At 40.6% G+C, this 13737-nt stretch overlaps 1 protein-coding gene across 6 annotated transcripts in view; it reads left to right on the top strand.

Moving 5' to 3' along the window:
• The window catches only part of LOC107319261 (uncharacterized), a 141460-nt gene that overhangs the window by 40331 nt on the left and 87392 nt on the right, over positions 1-13737 (top strand). The window lies entirely within an intron of this gene.

Genomic DNA, 13737 nt, shown 5'->3' on the forward strand with positions numbered 1-13737 from the left:
GATTTAGCTGAAGCAATTAAACTGCTAACGCCTATCAAACTTTGGTGCTGAGCTTTTGCAGCCCATGTCTTATCGCAGGTCATGCTGGTGTACCTGGCACATCTTGTGCCATTTCAGTGAATTAAGGATGGACTGATAATTGTTTTAAAATATGTAATTATCCTCTATGCTTATCTTCTACGCACTCTGAGAAGATGCAAGTCACAGCAGTCTGCATCTCACGCTTTTCAGGTGCTGTACTTTTGAGCAGTGAATTACCTAATGCCACTCGACAATATGAAGTTGGCATAAAAACCATGTGAGACGTTCCAGTTGTTTCCTGAATTGTTTTCAAAATGGTCTTTATAAATTGGGTCTACATTTGAGATTTGGATAGAAAGGATAAACCATCTCGGTTTTAAGGTTAAGTCTGTTAGGAGTTTTTGGGGAATAATAAAGCGAAGAATCTCCCTGAAAATGTTCTAGATGTTCAAGGTGAACAAACAGAACTTCTGTCTGTTAAAGTCATTCTATCCATTTCATTACTTAACCCCTGTAGATTGGGATTATTTTTCTTTTATATTTGAACAGAGTTCAAAACATATGCTATCAGAATACAAGCATGAATAAACAGGCATATGAACTTGATCTTAGCTTTATAGGTATCCTAACAGGCAATCAATTTTAAAGGAAATTATCAGGTATGAGGTGAGAGTTTTACTGAGAAATTTTTTATCTTCAAGTTTCCAAACTTATTCAGTCATACGTATTTGAAAGTTTAAATTCTATTAATTATCAGAAGCCATCAGATACAATGCATTTTACATGGCTCCACTCCTACATGGCATTCAGAGGGACTGGAATATTAAAACTCTTGTATAAATGAATATAACTTTGGGATATACTTTTATTCTGGCAAAGTATGCCTGTCCTTTTGAGGTTTTTCAGGTATTTAATGCACAAATCAGAGGTCTGACCTAAAAGAGGTTTTAAAAAAGTAAAGGGTGAGATTTTAAAAACAAGTACGAAACCACGAAAGGAGTCTTGGTCTTCATTTGCTGTTTCCCTTATTTGTTGCACAACTGAAATAATGACATGAAATTATTTAGCAGTCTATGATTACTACAAACAATGGAAGGAGATTGTTTATCTGCTTGCTTCTGCAATGAAATGTGAATGCTATGCAGCTGACTACTCTGATAATAGCCGTGAAATCAATTCTCCCTTAGTTTGCTCAAGTGTTTTACTGACTAAGTGAAACTTTTCTAGTTCAAAAATCCAGTTTTTTTCCAGTTTAGAAACTGCAAATCTCTGATTTGTGACCAGTTAATAGTTTTAAATTCAATAAGAGCAAAAAATGTGGAAGTAATTTGTATGTTTTTTAGTGATTCCTACAGTCCCTGAAGATTCTGCTCCAGTCTCTTTCCTTCTGTTGATGATGTCTCCAGAAGCCCTGGAGCCTTTCTCTTAGTCCTGTAGTAAGTGCAGGATTCTCCTGTTGGGGATGAGGAGATTTTGGTAGGAGCGTTGGTAGTATTGTGCTGTGGAGGGCCAGTGTTCACGGGAAATCAGCAGGGAAAGAAAGTCTGCTTTGTTCACATCCTCAGCATCTCTCACTTCCTTCTTGAAGTAGAACAGGAGCAGATCACTAACCACACTTGTGTTGATGTCCCTTGTGAACAGGGCAGTGGCAGAAGCCATTCTGAGTTGGACCAAAGCTTCCTCTTCCCCGTGCTTGTCACTGTCAATGACCAGAAGCAGATGTTGAGTGAAGAGAGAAAATGCAGGCAGATAAGGATGTTATTTTGCAGATGTCCCATCTCCAACTTTTGTGGCTTCTACCATTTTCTCCTTCAGAGTGTTCCTGCAGAGTTAATGTCGTGGACTGCAGTCTCTATCTCTTTACATAAATCTCAGTTGCCCACAAATTCTGATACATGTAAACTGAAAGCACTAGCTGAGCAATTTTCCTATATTGATAACCTCAAATGAGAGAAGCTTAGTCTGGTTAGCACTCGTGGATTTACTTCTGGGATGTTTCTAATATCCTACTTTGATCCGCTGACTGTAAAGAGGACAGGTTGAGGCATCAGGAACAGTAAAAACACAGATACCAGATGGGTGCTCCTTTTTCATTTGTTAAAACCTTTTCTAATTCTACTGCTGAAGGAAAGTGAAAATGTATCAATTCCTCACAAGCCAATGAAGGGAAACAATTTTCAGGCTGGTTGTTCCTGTAAATTAGTACTGGCAAGAGACAAAAAGAGCTTTTTCCTTCTCTCTGTTAGTTCCAATTGATAGTGAAAGACTCTGGAGGGTTTGGTCACTTCAGTGGGTGCATTACAGGCCTTGCTGCAGTTCAAAGACAGACAATACTGTGTATGCTGCTGAGGGCAGGAGTTACAGTTAATGCAAAAGGCATGTGAGGGTGGTGGGGACTGTTCATAGAAGCATCGTTGTTACGCCCAGATCTTGAGTTCCTGTAGCTTTCAGGGTGTATAGATATGAGGCACACTGAAGCCCAGAAATGCACAGAGACTTGTAGCTCGTAGATATGATAATCTTCTGTTTGCTACAATGGGGTTTGTGAGAGGAGTGGCAGAGGGTGGCTTAGCTCCATCTCGTCCTAAGTATGTGCTGCCAAGGGACGAATGGGGGGGAGAGGGGGAGGCAGCATCTCTCTTTTTAAGCCAGGAGACTATTTCTTGGCTACCTACTTCTAATGAAAGTTCAGCATTACTTGCAGATGGAGGAAAAAGCCACCACCACCAAAAACCCTGGTGCCAAGGAGATGGTGTCATGTCTTTTGGTATGCAACTAATTCTATTGCTAGGAACTTTGGTTTTTGTTTCAGATTGTTAATGAAATCAAAGCATACCCAGGGCCTATCCAGGGAGTGGTTTAGTTTGTGTAGCTGAAGAATAATCACAAGACAATTTTCTAAAAACAATAGGAGATGAAAGAGGAAGTTTAAACCACTTCCCAGTTGAGAAAACACTATTCTGCTGATTCACATCTGTGCAGAACGATGTTTGTTCTTTTGTGCACTCACATTGCCAAGATTATATTAATGTGTGCAATAGTACACTCCCAGGTGTAAAGTCCAGTAATCAAACATCAGTTCTTTAGCTATAATTATCTCTTCAAATTTCATCTTAGGTTTCAGTTTTAACTTCCCTTCCTGTCATATCCTTTATACTAATAGACTTGTGTTACTTAAGGATGCTTGTGCAGAAAAAAAGCAACACATATGACACACCACAGATTCTGAAAGGGTGCATCAACACGGGCACTCATGCCTTTCATTGTTCAGGGAAATGCTCTGTGCAGGATGAGAAAGTTTAACAAAAATTACATGTTAAGGTGGGTAAACTGAACATTGTCAGTGGGAACAAACAGGGGGATGTTATGACCTTTGTGTAAGTCAGCTCTCAAGTCCTTCAAAAATGTAATTGCTGGCCAACCTTTGGCCTTGTAACCTAAGGTGACAGGTCACAAAAAGTGAATTCAAGATGTAACGAAGGCAGCACTTTCTGTACAAGACATACCTCACATAAAAGAGGAACTTCAGATATTTTCACTGTCAGATTTCATAATACTGAAGATGATGTGGAAAAAAATTCATAGACATCTGACCTACATAAAGACTCTGAGATGATATATAAGCTTTTCTGTAAAATGAATTTACCACTAAGTATTCAGTGTGTACTGCCTGGCTGGAAATGCAGTCAGATACACTGTGATTTGTGTTAGTTGATATCAAAAGTAAAATCTTGTTAACTCTTGATTGACTCCAAGCAAGACTAAGAACCTGCTGGATTTCCCGAGCAAACCTTCTCTTGTTGTACATGGGCTCTCTTCATCAGTCTCCATGTTACGTGCCCTTACTTAAGTTGGAGTTAAATCATGGAGGTGTTTTCCTGCTCTTCCATAGCTGCCATAGCATGAGCTCATAGTAATGGCTGTTGTATTACACGGATCCCATAAATAGAGCTTTGGATTAATGACACAGTGCAGTTTCCTGAGTCACTGGATAGGCCTCTGACTGTTCCACAATGCTTTTGTGCAGTGAGAAAGGCTGCCTGCAGTATGCTTGACTTGCATCTCATTGCATGTACTGGTATCTGCAGGGATGCTAATTAGAAGACTGAAGTTTTCCTAAAGAAAAGATAGTTATGAGTTGGTTGAAATAGGTTAAAAATTAGGACTTGTTAATGCAAAACCCAGTCATTTAAAATATGAAGTTTTCCATCTTTTTAATCTCTTACTTTTTTCCCTGTATCATTATAGCATCAGATGGGAATAAGAGGGCTCAGAAATAAAACAGTGGAAAAATTGAGAAACTAAAATGGTTGATTGGTTTTTAAATGTTTAATTTTAGGTAATTTATTTTGTAACTTTAAAGTAAATATTATATGTGAATTGCCAAAATTAATGGATGATTTTGGTCATTTTTGACAAGTTCTCGCTAGTGTGAATATGAATTCTTAAAGCGAGTATTTTAATGTAGCTGTATAATTGGATTTGACACCTTTTTGGTTAGTGTCACTGAGCACCAGAACATCTCAACAATTCCTGACAATCTACAGAGGCTGAAAGATGGAACTGGAATAGTCCTTTCTAAGAAACAGATATGAAAGCCATTGTATTGGTTTCCATGGGGACTAGAAACAAAAATATTGGCAAGGAACCTATGGAGGGAGTTTATGGGAAACACTCGATACAATGGGGATATGGGGATGACTTCCTTTTTTTTCCTCCTTTTTTAAAGCCAAACATAAAAATACATTTTTCATGAGTGAAAAATAAACAGATTGCATTTACTTAAGTTACGTTACTTTAAAAAGAGATCAACAATCTCTGCAGGAAATTGAGAGGTTGTAAAGATGCTGCTTTTCTGTAAGCGTTTCTTAACATAGCTGTCACTGCTAATATTAATGCTGAGGGTAAACATGAATCAGATTATGCAGCAGAAAATAAGAGTCTTCACTAACTTGCAATATTTCATTCAGGAAGATTTTTTGTTCTTGTTCCTATCAATAGGAGTTACAGTAAATCTCCAAGATGTGTAATATTACAACCCTGGAACATTATACAAGCTTGTAAATTCTTATACAGGATACTCAGAATAAAAGGCAAGTTGTGTTGCTAGTTACTACTGTGCACTCATCAGAAGCTGTTTAAATGCTGCCAGATTGCGTTGTGCTGTGGCACAAAAAGAGCCAAATTTAAGGTGCAGCTTTTTCAAAACTAAGGTTTGGGAATTTTCATTCTCATGTCAAAGGAGCCAAAATAATTTTTGGCAACTTAGATTCATCCCGACATAGATGTCATGAGATTGAGTTCTGGGAGAGGTTCTGTGCTCGACTGTTCATGAGATTCCCTTACAGATACCTTCTTAGCAGGGAGCCATGGAACACAATTTAGAACAACCTGAAACCTTCTTTTGCCTCAAAATAGATGACAGTCGTGACATATAAGCATGTCACAAATGTTAATCAGAACTTGTCATGCTATAAGGAAGGGCTGTAAGAAAGATTCTGGAGAGCCACTCAATTGTTATTGGGCTGCACAGTAAAAAAATTGATATAAAAAAAAAAATAAGAGAAATCAATCATTACTGATTGTGGCAATTATGAACTCTCTGGAATGGTTAAACACAACTTTCCCAGTGCATGCCAAAGAACTGCCTCTGTTCCTAGTCTGAATAGTGCTTTAGTTTTCAGGACCTTTCAAATGTTTCCAGTATGTGTAGATATATTCTGTATCTGTGTACTTCATAATCCCTGCATTATTCTTCCTTTCCTGACTCAGTTCCTGCACAGTGATCAGAGTTGCTGCTGACCCTTACTGTCCCTTTTCTTCCCCTAACTCTCCTTTTCCCCCAAAGCAAACGAGTCCTGTGAAATTTGAGCTGGAAAGTGGGAAGCCTTCCAGTGACTCGCTTGGTCTCCTTCTGCAACCAAACTTCAGCCAGGTCTCCAGAGTCAAAATCTAGGGCTGTTTTTCCATTCAGGAGGCAGAAAAATCTGCACCTTCTCCTGGGCAAGATGGCTGTTCTGTGTGGGATGTTTTGCTATTTCAGAGCGCGTGCTTTTATAACATCTCATCTAACACTAATGTTAGCTGACAAGCACTAACCCAACTACTAATTTGAGTGGCATTATGACAGAGTATTTTATGAGAGTCTTTCAATATGCTGTACTGAAAATAATATCTGGAATGTATTTTATATTTTATTGTTAATGGCATTTTGTATTGTCGTGCTTGCTGTAAAATGAGCATTTTTAAAACTAAGTGGCAAGATACAATATTGGCAGTGAAATTCTTTGGGTAGATGCCCTGGAGTCAAGTAGGATCTTGATTTACTTTTACCCAAATGGCTTGTGTATGTCTTGGCTCTTGAGAAGGTTTCCAGGCTGAGATCTTGGGGGTGTAACAGTGCAGGCACCAGCCACAAGCTGCCTGTCCCATCTGTACCTCACACTTGCTGAGAATGGCTGCAGGTCAGTGAGGGACTCCCACACTCATTGACACCTCAGAGAAATGGAGGTTATTCTGTATAATTCTGTAACTGGACTATGGATCAAAGCTCAGGAGAGGTTCACAGTTTTATTAAGGAGTCTGTCCTGTCTGAGCAACTGAACTGGAGTAACCTTAGCTTGCTCAGTGTTTATACAGCACCAACACCCCTGGAGACAGCTCTGTGTGTATCTATGAATATCTACTTGTAATAGTACTATCAAGTCCAAAGCTTTGGAGTTTGGATAACAAGATTGTTTTTCTTACCCAACGAGTGAGATACAGTAGTAGATAATCTCTCCTATTATGGCATGCATTCCCATGCTTACTCTTAAAGCTCTTTGGCAATACTGCTCTTAAAAGGCTCTGGCCACCTAACTGGAGTGTCTGATCTGGAGCACTGTTGACTCTTTGGTAGAAAGAAAGAGCCTCTTGTGGGGGGTGATTCCAATGGAGAAGAGTCCTGCACATATATCTCTTTCTCATCATTGGCTTTTAAACATCTCCATTTTAGAATGGCTCTTTTCGTAGTGAAAGTGGAGATACAGGAGTTGAAAAATCTGGGCTTTCATCCTAATGGCTTCCTGTCTGGACAAACCACTTGTGCTTATGTGCATAATTTCATTTTGCTTTTTGGTTTTCTGCCTTGTTTTCTCTTAGTGTATGTTTATCTCCGAAGGGCACTACTCAAAGTTTGGCAAAATTTCAGTTTCTCAGGTTAAAGGTCCAATATAATCCTGAAGGATTATATCTGGAACTTAATGTAGTCTACAGTTAAGCAGGAAAAAGAGTTTAAATAAACTTTTTTTAACATGTATTTCTATATAGTCATTGTAAGCTCTACTTTTTTTTTTTTTTAAAGGAACTTCTTAATTGTTCTGCCACTGATTTTATCTGAGACTGTGGTGAGTGAGCTGTGGGCACCTACATTATCATTCTTCTGCTAGTTGCATCTTACAGCTTTCTGAGCTCCTGTGAGCTGCAAACTGAAGCTGCAGTTCTCTAAATGGAAGTGCATTGTATTCCCACGTGGTCTAGAAACTATCTGAAAATAGTGTAATATCTTAACTTTCTTGCAAGGGACACTCAGTTAACACACTGGAAACCCTTGTAAAGTTCTTGTTATGGTCTGGTCTCTGTCTCCATCTCAGACTTTGCTCTGAAATTCTAGATTCAGGCAGAGTCCCGCTGCCCTTACATGCACTCTGCCTGGGCCACATTCCTACTCATGGCCACAGTCCTTCTGTTTGCAAAAGACTTGAGGAACAAAGTGTTTAAACCACGAGAGAGGTCTGCTTTGCAGTGATCTTTCTGTGGATCCTGGCACTCAGTGACAGCAGGTCACACTGCTCAGCTCGGCAGATTTGGGTTTGGTTGGGGATTCCCAACATGCCCTGCAAGTGGGAGTGGGATTTTTGCCACTGCTTAGATAATGTGTTGTGCCTCCATTCACACCTCAGTTCTTCGGGAAGCACAGATTTCTCTTGACCGAGGTTTCAGGATTATGGAGAAAACCTGTGGAAATGTCAAAGCTCACCCAAGCCTTGGTTTAGATCAGCAGTATGTTGAATTTCTGCTTTCATCCAGCAGAGGGAGCTGACTTTCTAGCCATCCCGACTGGCAGGCTGTGCTGAAGGAGGTTTTTCACAGCTGATATCCCACGTCTGACTGATTGTTCACATATGCTGTCCCCAAAGGAGAGTCATCTTGGGAGTGCAAACCACCCTCTCACAACATTGGTTACCTCTGTTCAGTGCAGTAAATACAATTACATGACAAATTCTTGACAGGGGATTATTTATTGTTAATGTACTTAATTTAAATGCTGTTACATATTGTTTGCTCTCTTTGCTCGCTCTTCTGCCTTTTGCCTATTAAGGAATCTTAACAGGATCTGAATGTAATGGTTTCTCCATCACAGCAAGCCCTGCTCCTTGTTGCATTACGGGTAGGCAGGGCAGTGTTAGCAAGCTCCTATGCCCGTGGCTGGCTGCCAGCCTCAGTTGGTGACCCAGGCACTGGGTGAGATGTGCACAAAGCAGAGTGCCTGTGCCAGCCCCTGTGAACCTAGGAAGCAAGGAAGCAGCATGCAGAGCCTGGGCAGAGGGGATGTGCCCATGCTGCTGTACCCTGAGCCCCTTCTCAAACCCCTCCCTGCCAATCTTTTCCTTGGCCTACAGTCAGACATAGCACAGTGGATGGAGGGTGGGAAAAGACTCAGACCCTATTTGTTGAAGTAAGTTAATGAGGAGCACGAAAGAAAGAAGGGAGATGGGCTGGGTGTTCTATAGGCACACAGACTGTGCAGAACATCTGCCCACAGCTTGTTCTGGTGAATGTTGCCCTCAGGATCGTGTGTACCTCTCAGAGCCTTGTGGCCCAAGTGATGGGAAAGTGAGAGGCTGCCCCTTGCTGCATGGGCATTTTGTGCACACACCTCCAAACCAGGCATCACTGACACTGCTCTGAGTCTGTGCTCCAGTGCTGCTTTCCCTCTTTCCTTTTTGTCTTCCTTTTCTCTCCCTATTTTCTTGTCTGTCTCCCTACTGCATGTTCTCTCTCTTGTATTTTCTGCTGTAGTGGTTAAGCAGAAGACTTTGAAAAGCTGCCATATGTAAATCAGAAAAGTTCAGGCACTAGAAAGAAAATGGGAAGAAGACTAAAGCATTGAGCTTTTTTGTGTTTGGATTACTCGGTGAATTTGATTAATAATAATTAGTCTTAATCTAACCTTGTGATTTTGTGTGCTCGAGATTGGGGAAAATTTGGACTGGGAAGAATGGCTCTGAAGCACTCTTTGCTCTTTGCAGAGAGCTCAGTGTCTCTGAAGGCATAAACATCAGAGTGCAGAGCAGATGGAATCATTTTTCTGTTAGTTATTTTAATACACAGGAACATAGGGAAAATAATATGGAAAAATTAAAAAAATAATATTAATTTACCACAAATTTAAAATGAATAGAACATGAAAGTTCAAGAGAAAAGGAAAGAACTTTTTAATCCTTTGAACATTTGTCATGTTGTTTCTCAATATTCTGTTGTTAGTAAACAAGTAAAACCAAAGGCAAGAAAAAATTTTGCATGGCATGTTATCTAGCAAAAAAAAATGGTGATCCAGTTTAACAAGGAGTACGTAAACAGTGTGGGCTTGAATGTCACAGGGTGGTGTGTGAGCACAGAGGTGTGCATGGGTTGAGTTGATAATATAACCTATCTGTGCTGAGAATATAATGATTGCTCTTAATGTCTTGAAATGCTCTGACTTGGGACAGTCAGCTTGAAAACGCATCCCACGTCAGTGGAAAATACTCAGTAATACTTTAATAGTCCTCTTGAAAATTGTATCCATGAAGAATGGCCCTTTAAAACTTAGAGTTAATTGCAGCAAACAGTTTATTGGACTAATTAGGCCACTTTTTCTGTTAATTATCCATGAAGACTGAGCATTTTGCTGAATTATTTATTTGGAATTATTTGATGAATAGGACATGCAAGCATATTTCAACCTCAAGAACTATCTGTCATGGCTATTACTTTAGAATTCACTGTTCACACTCTGTCATTAGCTAGATAAGTCATGTGGTTTTGTTTTGCTGTGATTGGATGTCACCCAGATTTACAGTTTTCAAGAAAGCCAGGCATATACTGGAGTAATATATTTTGCCCAAGTGATCATTCAAGCTCAAGACAGTACCATGCACTTAAACTAGAAGAGCAGAACAGAGAAATAAGTGTCACAGCAGCAATAGTTTTGGGTTCAAGATGTTTGATGACCACTGCTGGAGGTATCCATTGTTTTACAGACCATACCAGTTTCTCCCTACATTATAAAAGTTGTACCTTGCAATGCTTCTAGCATGTGCATCTGTTTTGTAAAGCTGACGTTGTTACCTTGTGTTAATGCTTCCCAGGTTACAGTGGAGTTTGTGATTGGTGTCCTTTGTTTTAGAGCTTCTTTTCGAGTAAGAAACAGGAGTAGGAGGTATGTGTTGTGAGAGAGTGGCTGCAAGAGCTGTCTACTGCTGGAAGAGTGTGCCTATCAGTGCCAGAATGAGACTGCCATTGGCATGCAGAGCTGGCTGCTTAGAACAGGCATGAGAGCCTGGCCCTGATTTGTATGTACAGTTGACCCCCATATTACCATGGGTACACACCTTCATACTTGTTTTGAAAATCTGCACCTCTCTGCTCACGTGTGCGTGCTAACAAGCACTGACCAGATTCCTCTGGCAGTGTCACTATACAGGTATTCTGCCCACTGCATCACCTTGTGAGCCTAAATGGATATTTTCTCAATTATTCACAATCACATAACTGGCCCTTTAAATTAGGCAATAAGATTCCAGACACCAGTTATGGCAAAAACGCACGATGTTCATCTCCATTATCTCTGTTATTTAAGGCTTTCAAAAAACCACTAACCTTAACTCCTACACTCAAACAAGCACACACTAGCACATAGAGTTAAGCCAACTTTTTAACTCCCAGTCATTAAGGATGTCAAAACATTCTGATATATGATATAAACTCATTATGACTGGATTTTGTTTTTATTAATGTAAGGGTTAGGTTGTGAGGAACAGAAGATTTTTTTAAGCCTCTTATTTCTTAGACACAGTGTGATTCGGTGGTTTAACATTGTTACGTTTTAAAGGGCTTGTTAAGCTCTAATCAATCATAATAAGACCTAAACATTTAATAGCATATTAACTTGTAACATAAACCAAGCACAGTCATAGTGTTGTCTTTTTCCTAGTGTTTTTTTCCTGTAACAAGTTCATACGAGTAACCTATAGCTTTAAGAACTATTAGAAAGTTTGGTAGTTTTTGTCCATCCTGGGGAAAACAAGCAAACAAAAACAACAGGAAATTTCTGTGCAATAAATTCTGTTTGAAGTGAAATAAAGAAATAATGCAGAAAAAAATTTGCTCTAAGAGTTCCCATCTCTGAGTGTGAACTTAACAGGCAGCATATGCTGCTAGAGAAAAGAACTGTTTACAGTGAAATGCCGTTTTGTACTGGGAAAATGGTTTTGCTTGACAAGTTTTACTCAGATCTGATAACTTTGGAGTCATCTGTGAACAAGAACTGTGGGATGGGCTCTTGCCAGTGATAAAGATTCGCTAACAGTCCATGGGGAGATCTTTTATTTATTTTTTTCCTGGTATAATTTCCTTCATAGGCATTTGGAAAAGAGGTACAAGTTCATTGATACCACAGCCCAGCATTTTCCTTTGAGGATTTGAGAAGGGGGGGGAAAAAAAGGAAAGTACATCATAGCCTGTCAGCGTCTCTTCTTAATTGGTTTGGAACCTCTTGGTGAGTGATTGCAGGCACACCTTCCCTCCGGGGAGCTGCACACACCACCTCTGCAGCTATCCGAGCCCTTCCCAGGTTACAGCATGGCAGCTGAGCTACCTTGTGGACCTTCATCTTCCCCATGGTACTGTTGAGGGGAAGTTGTGGTTCAGTCATTTGAACTCAGGTCTGGTTGCAGCTGCTCCTGCTTTCATAGCGTGGCTGTGACCTTGCTGCCTTCTGTGGTGATGGCAGCAGGAGGATGGTGCGCCCTTGGTGAATGGTTTGTAAAATGAGCTAGGAGGTGGCTGGGTAAAGCTGACTCAGAGCTGTTGGTGCAGTACTTGGCTGATAGTGGACTGCATCCTCCCTGGATATGAACAGTCACAATGATGTGGAAATACACTTGTGGGTTTGGTTAATAAGCCACTGTCACCATAAAACTGCCTCTGCATTACTGCTCTGTTATGGTGAGAGGACGAGGGTCCTCACATCCATGTTCCAAAGACGATAGTCTCTTCTTAGATGTGCATTACTGCCAAGTCCAGTGCTGTGCAGGCAGCGCCACTGAGGCTGGTAGGCAGGGAACAGAATGCTTGGAGCGTTCCTCGTAAGATAAGCTGAAACCTCAGCATAGCTTTAGCAATTTGGATCAGACCCAGTCTTGGACTGGCTGAAAAGCCTCATGTTATCTCCATCTTGAGAATGGGCATATTGCTCTTTATAGAAAGCATGGCCTGTACTTGTGACTCTGAGGTGAGGAGGACTGCTACAATGGGATAAGAGCTTCCCAAGAAGTGAGTGCAGGGCCTCGTCTGTTTGTGACAGCAGGGCCTTAACTCTGGTGCAGGATTCTGGCAGCTGGGGAAAATCTGCAGTGCAAGAGCAGAGAATAGCTCATCCACAAAGTAACAGTGCTCAGGTTGAAGCCAGCAGGCAAAGAAGCTAAGGGAGTGATGTACACTGTGCCACGTGTCTGGGCACTGCTAGTCAAACACTTCTTTGTTTGTCTGTTTGTATTTTATATATTTACTTTATGTAGATGGAAATACTTACAATAAAAAATAAAACTCCATCCCTAATTCTGGAATAAAGTGACCACAAGTAGGAAGAGGTAATGTGTGACTACAGAACTATACCAGTGTAGCTGTGACTGGGAAAGTGTTCCTGTGGAGATGACCTTCAGTCAAAGAGAAAAAACCTTAAAATACTCTAGACCTCATCCTCTTCCATATAAACAGCTCTCCATTTTTAGTAGAATCTTAAGTTTATAAAAGGTACAGGCTTTTTTAACAGGATCCATGGTTTGGGGAATGGTGCATAGGTTGTCCCTCAGGACTTTAGCTCTTTGGCAAACTGAAGAACAGAGATGGAAAAACATTACAGAAAGCATGTCCAGGGGAAGGGCCCTGGTTTATGGTTATGCTTCATGTTATAGCAGGAAACTCTGGATCTCTATTCTGGGTCTCCCTAAAACCTGTCACATCTGTCTGTATTTGTGTGTTTCTCAGAAGTTCAGATTTGAGCCTTGGTTTGGCTGTGGCTTCCCTGTGGGATTCAAATATTGCACTCTAGCCTAATCTGGCTGGGAAATACAAACTGAGAGTCTCTAGGTGTAAGAGGGCTCTTTCTTTGGACAGATAGACCAGTATCTCCATTGTGCTGCTCTGGCTGCTCTGCCAATGCCATTTCATTGATTCCTGTTTAAGACTGGTGCTGCAGTAAAGTACCAGGTAGGCAACTTGTGGCACCAGAGACCACTACTGACGGCTCAGGGCTCATAATGGCTGAGTAGGATGCTGTTTTCCTAAGCGACGCTTCTAAAATGTGATAAAACTGGCAGTGGTTTTTCATCCTTACTATTTGTCACTGTTCTGGATTGTCAGTGGGTAGCAGTGGGTATTACCTTCATGTCTCTGGAAACAGGCCATGTCGCT

The sequence above is a fragment of the Coturnix japonica genome, chromosome 6 (assembly GCF_054131305.1).
Source record: "Coturnix japonica strain WE chromosome 6, WE-NBRP24, whole genome shotgun sequence".
Lineage (NCBI taxonomy): Eukaryota > Metazoa > Chordata > Aves > Galliformes > Phasianidae > Coturnix > Coturnix japonica.